Below are 8,195 nucleotides of genomic sequence, written 5' to 3' on the forward strand. Positions count from 1 at the left end.
AAAAAAAATTATGCATGGAGCAATAGAAAATTGTACCTTTACAATGGAACACAATGAACGTGTTTTAAAAGAGAAAACAGTGAACTGTTTATATTGGATTGGTTTCATTAGTTAAATATGTAAGTTATGTTGTAATATTCAAGGTCTCTGAAAATCGTTCGTAACGTACTATATACTGCTGTACTATAGTTTATTTTTGCAAGACGTCGGTCTACTGGACTCGCTGCGCTCGCTAATATGTTTTACGGTGTGACTGTTTGGGCAAGCGCAATTGTACCATCAAAAAACCTGTACACAGCTTACATTTGAAACTTTGATCTGCCTCTTCAAACTTCAAAATCGTACTCGAAACAGACTACCGGATAGTTGCATTTTCGAAACGAAGTCTAAGTAGGCCTCATGCAATTTTTTAACAAAAGGGTTGATCCTTACGTCGCGGGTTCGAATCCACTGTGTGTGACGTAGAGATGAGACCTTGGGATGAGACCGTATAAACCGAGGTCCCGTGTCGCAGTAGATGCTGACACGAAAAAGATCCCTCACTTAAAGGCCGTAAGTGCCGAGTATAGGTCTAAATATGCAGCCCTCTACCGGCAAGTAGTGACGTCCCAATATGATTGAAAAATTCTTCTAGGGACATAAATCAAGCAAACAAACAAACAAACAGATAATGAAGTTTAAAAGTATTTGTTTTAATAAGTCTGGAATAACTTTTACTAAGTTATTTCATAATGAGTCGTCTTGCCAGAGCAAAGTTACCCTTCCAACTATGTATCTGTAGAACAGTGAACGAACCTGCCTGATCAGTATACTTTCACCTTCATGCCTATAATTTGCACATTTAAAGACACCAGTCCAGATACATCTCATCTGTCACTCCCAGGACATGGTCAGGACATCAAACTCCCCTAGTAAATTCAAAATTTACAACATGATACTTCATTTTATGTATCGATGTATTGACCCCCCTCCAGCCCTCTGCATCACAATACGACAATGACGTACCGATAATCAGGACACGATTAACAAGTAAAATTGATGCAAAGCATCATATCGGCCGCAAACAAAATTTTGCATTTCAAAAAGTTCTTAAGCATCCAAAAAAAGCACAAGAAATTCAAAGCTGAAAGAGTGATTATTTTTATTTCAGACTGTCTTCAAAGCAAAAAGTAAATAAATAAAAAAAAAAAGGAAAAAAGAAAGAAAGAAAGAAATCAAATCAAATCAAATAAATAAATAGAAATTTTACTGCCTTTGTTCATCAAATTAAATTGTCGATGTAAAAATGTCAGTGATAAAATACATTTATTGACTGGGTTCGAGGGCAACATGCGTTTTGTCGGACCCAAGAACCAAACTGTTTGCCTGAGGCCGTTAGGCCGAAGGCAAACAGTTTGGATCGAGGGGTCGACAAAACGCATTTTGCCCGAGAACGCAGTCAATAAAATGTTTTGTTATACCTTTTATTTATTTGTTTTATTATTTTTATTTGACATACATTTATGTCGAATACCAACGAATGCAAATGAGATTTAGCTGACCCCGCCCCTTACGTGACGTAAGTTGTCCAACATCTCATCGACAGGTCCAGTATCTCACTCGGCGGATTTTTTTATGACTGCTCAGTAAAACATTGGAAATGTTAGACTTTTTTTAGTATTGATTTATAAAGAAACAAATTTTTAAAGGTATAACAAACGAATTTATTGTCATCAAAATGAAGATGTGGGCCTATTTATATTCAGATCTTAAGATGAACCACGTGCTGATGCTCTGGATCTTTGTCACGTGATGATGCCGATGATTACTGCAGAGTAGGCTATGCTGCACGGCGCGGTGCAAAATATATGATTGATTGTATGTTGTTTAACGTCCCATTCAAGAATTTTTCACTCATATAGAGACGTCACCATATACCGGGGAAGGGCTTCAAATTTTGACCTTTACTCGGCATTCAGGTCCATTGAGCAGTGAGGAATCTTTATCGTGCCAACGCCTGCCGTGACACGGACCGGGGCCTCGGTTTTTAAGGTCGCATCAGAAGGACTCGCAAATTTCACTTCAAAGTGCCGAGCGCATGGCGAAGGAACAGTTGCTACCCAATTTTTATCGACTTAGGTCAGTCGCGGCCGAGATTCGAACTCACGACCTCCCGATCACGGAGCGAGCGCTCTACCGATTGAGCTTCCGTGAACGGTAGGTGCAAAATATAGAAAAATATTCTAGGCTTGTGTCACTCGCAGCTATGGCATATTCAAAACAATTTATACTAGTTGGACAACTTTTCATTTTTTATTAATCATGCACTTTTACCACTTATTTATTATCCGGAAAATTATATCGTATCTATCGTTCGTATCTTACACACTCCCAGGTTGGGGAGTACCTATTGTAAATTCTTTTTATATAATCATAAAGTAATAATTATCTGATGAGGAATGAAAATGAAATTGAAACATAATAACAACAGTTAAGAGTTAGTTTAAGCAAGTTTTAAAATATTTTCTCATGATTTTATACACGTTATCAATAAAGAATTTTTTTATTCAAATAATAAAGAAATAACGTCTCACTTTCTAACACAACCTCAAATAGATCGGCCGCTGTTGCGGCCGATAATAAAAGGGTATTTTAAAAAACCAGGATGATTCGGGCCCGTGAGAGAGCTCTGCCCTCTAATATTCCACAATCACCTGCATATGGTGTTTATGTCTTCCAACTGATTCGATACTCAAGGGCATGTTCTGACTGCGATCAATTTTAAACCAAGAGAGTCTACTGACAAATAAGTTGATGTTATCGGGTTTTCAATTTTTATCGTTAAAAATCAGTATTTCGCAGATGATATGTCTGTAATAATGACCTTGTCTGCAAATACAACCTATAGTTGTGTCGTATTTTGACCGAAATGTTTCCCATCAATTTTTAGGCATTGATTTTATATGACCTTGACTACGGATAACTACATTTACCTGATCAATACAGGGTTTGTTTACTCCTCCTAAGCACCTGACCCCACCCCTTGGTTTTTTTTTAACTCTGGTCACGATTCGTATTCTTTACTGGATTTACTAGTAAGAGTACTGTTCGTTCTCTTCACCTTTTTCATTAAGTTCAGAAGATGGACAAAGCCTATTCATATTGCAGTTTTTCTTAACTTTAATTTCCTATGAAAAATGCATTTTCTTCTCATTATTCTCTTTACAATGTAGAATATTCGCTGAAAAAAAATCTGATTATCTGACTCACTTTTGCGTCTTGATCTTTGTCTCTTTTTTTTTTTTTCGTTTATTTTGTGAAAGTCTGAATAAGCATTATACATGTATATAAATCTTAGCGTGTTCTAATTAGAAAAATCCGAGGCATGATTTTAAATGTAGAAAAAAAAATGAATAGGTCAAAACTCGAAAAACCGTTCCTCCACCAACATTAAATTCAAAACAAATACACAAGCAAAAATAAATATATAATTTTAAAAGAAAATCAATCAAACAAACAAACAAACAAAAACAAACAAAGAAACAAAAAGTAACGAACTAAAAAAAATAATGAGATAAAACAAAATTTAAAAAAAATTAATAAAATAAGAATAAATAAAGTGATTTAAAAAAAAAAATCCTGAGAGTATTCATTTTTCGATGACTGTGATCAAGATATTGATTTTTTTTTTTTTTTTTTTTTTTTTTTTTTTTTTTTTTTTTTGTTTCCAGAAACTTACTGAAAGATATCTAATTATCAACAGAATATCAAATAATCTACATATACATGTAATCTCTATATTAATTCAGCTACTGTTTTACTTAAATGATGCACATTTTAGTAGTATGTATTTTATCACATACAGGGCCTGAAATTTTTATAGATTTGATCTATTTTGGCCAATTCTTTCGATTCTGAAAATCCTAGGAAACATAGGATGTTATTTCATTTTCTGGTTTGAGGAATTTTTGCACTTTGGTCGTATAGAATTTAGAAGAATGAATATTCTTGCAGAAAGCCATTCTCCCCTCGACTGTAAAACTACTGGACTATTCACAAGAAAAACCTTGTGAAATTCCATATTAAATTATATTATACAAAGTCAAGGTAGTTTGGCAATTCATTCTCGGCTTTTGAATTAAGGTTTTCGAGAAACACAAACGCATGCATTAACATGGTATAAAAACACTATAAAAACTATCTTAGCATAAATGATGACCGAAATATAGTTTTCTCTCTATCGTATCTGTCTTGTTCTTACTACATTAAATCGACCATCATAACTGACAATTCTACCCGTCTTGGGTTTTGTGATTTATGTATCACCTAAATGACATTTGTTATCACAACAGTTCACGCAGCGACCGCTAGGTGGGGTTTAATTACAGAGATTGTCGTATCTAACCAATCATCATCACACATTTACTTTTCATGGCGTTCTGATAGATAAAGCAATGATTCAATTGCATGAAATTGATTTCTTCTGCTATCTTCTGCTTAATTTTTTACACAAGAATAGTTTACACGCGTCTTGATAGAAAGTACAGTAAATTACCAAAACAAATGATAGCATAATAAACTGTCGTAATTAGGAATTTTGCTTCAGACTCAGGTATTTTCCTCGGGCTTTGATTACAACTATATGCAAATATTTGTATTGTTAGACATAATTGACAATAAAAAGCAACATTGAAAGGTTATCTCATCGCCATACTTCCAAACATGACTTGCACCAATATCCAGAAATGCTTTAACCTTACCGAATTTGCGCAGATGATGCTAGTTAACTTCATGAGAAAAAATGAAACTAAGCATATGCACTCGTGTTTGTATCCAGATGATATTTTTTTTAATTTTCATTTTTCACAAATTTTGATAAAGAAGGCTTAAGCTCGCTTTCATCAGCTGTTCATTCTTAATTCTTGTTAATTTCTATAGTTTGTCTTCTAATGAATTATGAAGTGTAACAAGTACAGGGCATGTTGATTATGGTCCATGATAGAGAACTTCTTATACCAGTATATATTATTTACGTGCAATGGTGTGGAAGTACGAGACTGCGTACATCACGTGACCATATCCGTGCCAACAGATCTACAGAATAACGCCAGATTGCATGTCAGAACTCCGTTTTACTTTCAATCATTCAATATAAGAACTAAACTGTATGTTTTTCGTTCTTCGATTTGATTTAATGCTCAATTTTCCCACCAGAAATTTCAAATAAGATAATAAAAATATATTAACATAAGCACTGGCTCACATTGAAAGAAGAAAAAAAAAAGTTAAAATAGTGTGGTCTATAAATTTGCCAATTGTTTGCGCTGTAAAATAAGTTGGCAACATGCATGATGTTTGAATACCCAAAATATGGGGAAAGTGCATTCATGTTTTTTGCAATGAATTTCAGTGTAAATTTGGGGAGTATAAAAGAATAAGGCTTGTTTGATAGGAAATTTTTTTTGTTAAGCATTAATAAATCTTGTACAAGATTTTTTTAAAAACAAATTTCTATAACAATTTTTTTTTAGTATCCTACGTCTTTAAATAAAAGGTATTTCTCAAGTAAATGCTCATTAGTTTTAGCAGACATATCTTATAGAGATATCAAACATTACCGAAGGCGTTTAATCAAACAAAAATTATTCTAGTATTTACCATCGAGAGTCCTCAAATGATGATTTTGTAAATCTATTTATTTTTTTTTTCTCGATATCCGTGTTTATATTTGTGACCAGTATTTAACATTTGACCAGTTTCGGTACTGAAAATTAATGTGTGTTGTACTTTGTTTCCCCCTTTCCCTTGGGGTTTGAGGTTTAAAGTCTGTATTTTTTAAAATCGCAATTACTTTGGCTATTTTCTTAAAATAACTTGTTTGCCAAGTGTTTTTATCACTTATTACTAACATGTCTCCAAAGTAAGGGACTATGCCATTTAAAAGTTAAAATTCTTTCGCCCAAACAACTCAATATTTCTCTCAATTGTCATCTCGACCTCATTTTATAAACTATCAAACCTTCTTCGAGTATAAGTACACGTCTTGATTCACATGGGGATGTCCATGAAAACGTAGGATAGCAGATATTTTTGAAACAACAACGTCAATTTTATTACGACATTCATGGAAATGTGCCACACCACACAAATATGAATTGTACTTGGTAAATACATTTCTTCTTCCGTTCGCTGGTTCTCCCTTGTTATCACTTAATACAAGACAATTAAAGTAACCAATTGGAGATTAATTGTCATATCTCCATAGCATTGGATTCTCCCCGTAATGAAGATCATGATAGTGATCAGACTTCGCAAGTGATGACTATGGATGTCGATAAAATGAGTAATGTTCAGCTCTCAATTGTCTTCGTTGCCACAAAACAGAACAACCAAGAACGACATCAAATTCATTTCTTCGCACAGTTTTTGGGAAAGTTAACCATCATAAATATTCATGGGGTTTCGTCTGGCTAAACACAAGATTGAGGGTCAAGACGGTTTGAAGAAATCAGTGAATGGTTGGTTATAAATCCGTATATCTCTGCGCTTTATTAACTGATCTCGAGCTAAAAAGCAAATAAAAGCCAAGGAATGACTACTGTCTTGTCTGGCATGTTTTTTCAAAATCTTTCATATTTAAAATTCAAACAAATCCTCCTTAACTAACTTCTACATTTTTCATACAATGTCATTTGTCAAGAAAAGCTAGAACATCACTGTGCAGTTAAAATTTTATCGAAGAAAGCATATAGTCCTTGATGAAATAACTAGGAACATCTGAGGCCAAATGTTACAGTCTCTATAGACTGCTGTAATTTCTTTTTTCCTCCCAAATGTCACGAATTTTATTACACCTTGAAAGACTCCTCTAGAAAGAAGTGCATATTTTACTTAACCACGAGCGACATAATCGTATTGATCCTTTCCTTGCAGTAGCCATAAAGCTTCTATATTTATGCCTTTCTTTCACATTCGGTCCAAAGAAACCGATCGGGAAAATTTTCACTCCATGTTAGATCTCACTGAGTATCACGAAAAATGCATCTGCTTTATAATAAAGGGGCCAAACAATTAGCTACCTCTGTTGAATTGATTAAATTAGGACCCTCGTTAACGTCAAGTTTTGTTTCCAGCAGAATAAAACATCGCGCGCAAAACAGAATCATACCAACAGGCAACGAAATACCAAGATGTATGCACTGTTGTTTCCGATATTTGGCGTCAAGTTTGTCACCAAGGTGTAAGACATAAGAAAGGTCCAGTGATCACTTAAAATATCTCTGGTCACTCACCAAAACTCATCACCACAGAAATATGTTGTGGCAGGAGGAAAACTTTTTAATTTCACATCTGGCACAGAAGGTTCAAAAGTGCAAATAGACAACTACAAGGAAACAGGCAAACAATTGTCCCGAGGCAGTGGGAAAGACCTGGGAAACTGTTGCCCGTGATCGAAGGCCAAGGGCATGTGTTTCCCAGGTCTTCCCCACAATCGAAGGACAAAAGTTTGACTGTTCCCCGAGACCATGAAATAAGTGTTGCATTACCTAACATATTATATAGTTTCCTAAAGTAATAAATCAATGGACTTTTTTAAAAATTGAACTGAATGCAAACATTGTTGTTAAATCAGAAATAATAATAGGGTTATTATCACTAAAAACGATGTATGCATGCATGTATTGTTTAGTAAACAACTTAATGATGACTTGACCATGCGATAGTTCATTCTGTAGCCGGGTTTGTGAACATTTTGATTATTTAATAAAAAGCAAAATCAATTTATACTCGGTAATACCTATTAAAATAAGATATACAATAATTGATGTTTGTATATATATATATATATATATATATATATATATATATATATATATATATATATATATATATATATATATATATATATATATATATATATCCTTATTCTTTAACACAACATATATTACCAACATTTGTGACCAATACCGGGTATATGTATATGTATTTTCCGAAGATATTCACAAAAGCAACTTATAATCTTCGCATATATACATCTCATACAATCAGATTATGATATTTTTTCTTCTACACAACCAATTTCGAATACTAGTTTAGTAAGAAAGCATCTCAACAATTTTGAGGGAAAAAAAAGTTTTTTAAAAAAGGAAAGAAGTCGGGCACATAAATTCTTACTAATTACTGAAAATATTTCTTCAGAAAAAGTTAAATTTCAC

The sequence above is a fragment of the Saccostrea echinata genome, unplaced genomic scaffold (assembly GCF_033153115.1).
Source record: "Saccostrea echinata isolate AGI-Se365-2 ecotype Australia unplaced genomic scaffold, CSIRO_AGI_Sech_v1 ptg000009l, whole genome shotgun sequence".
Lineage (NCBI taxonomy): Eukaryota > Metazoa > Mollusca > Bivalvia > Ostreida > Ostreidae > Saccostrea > Saccostrea echinata.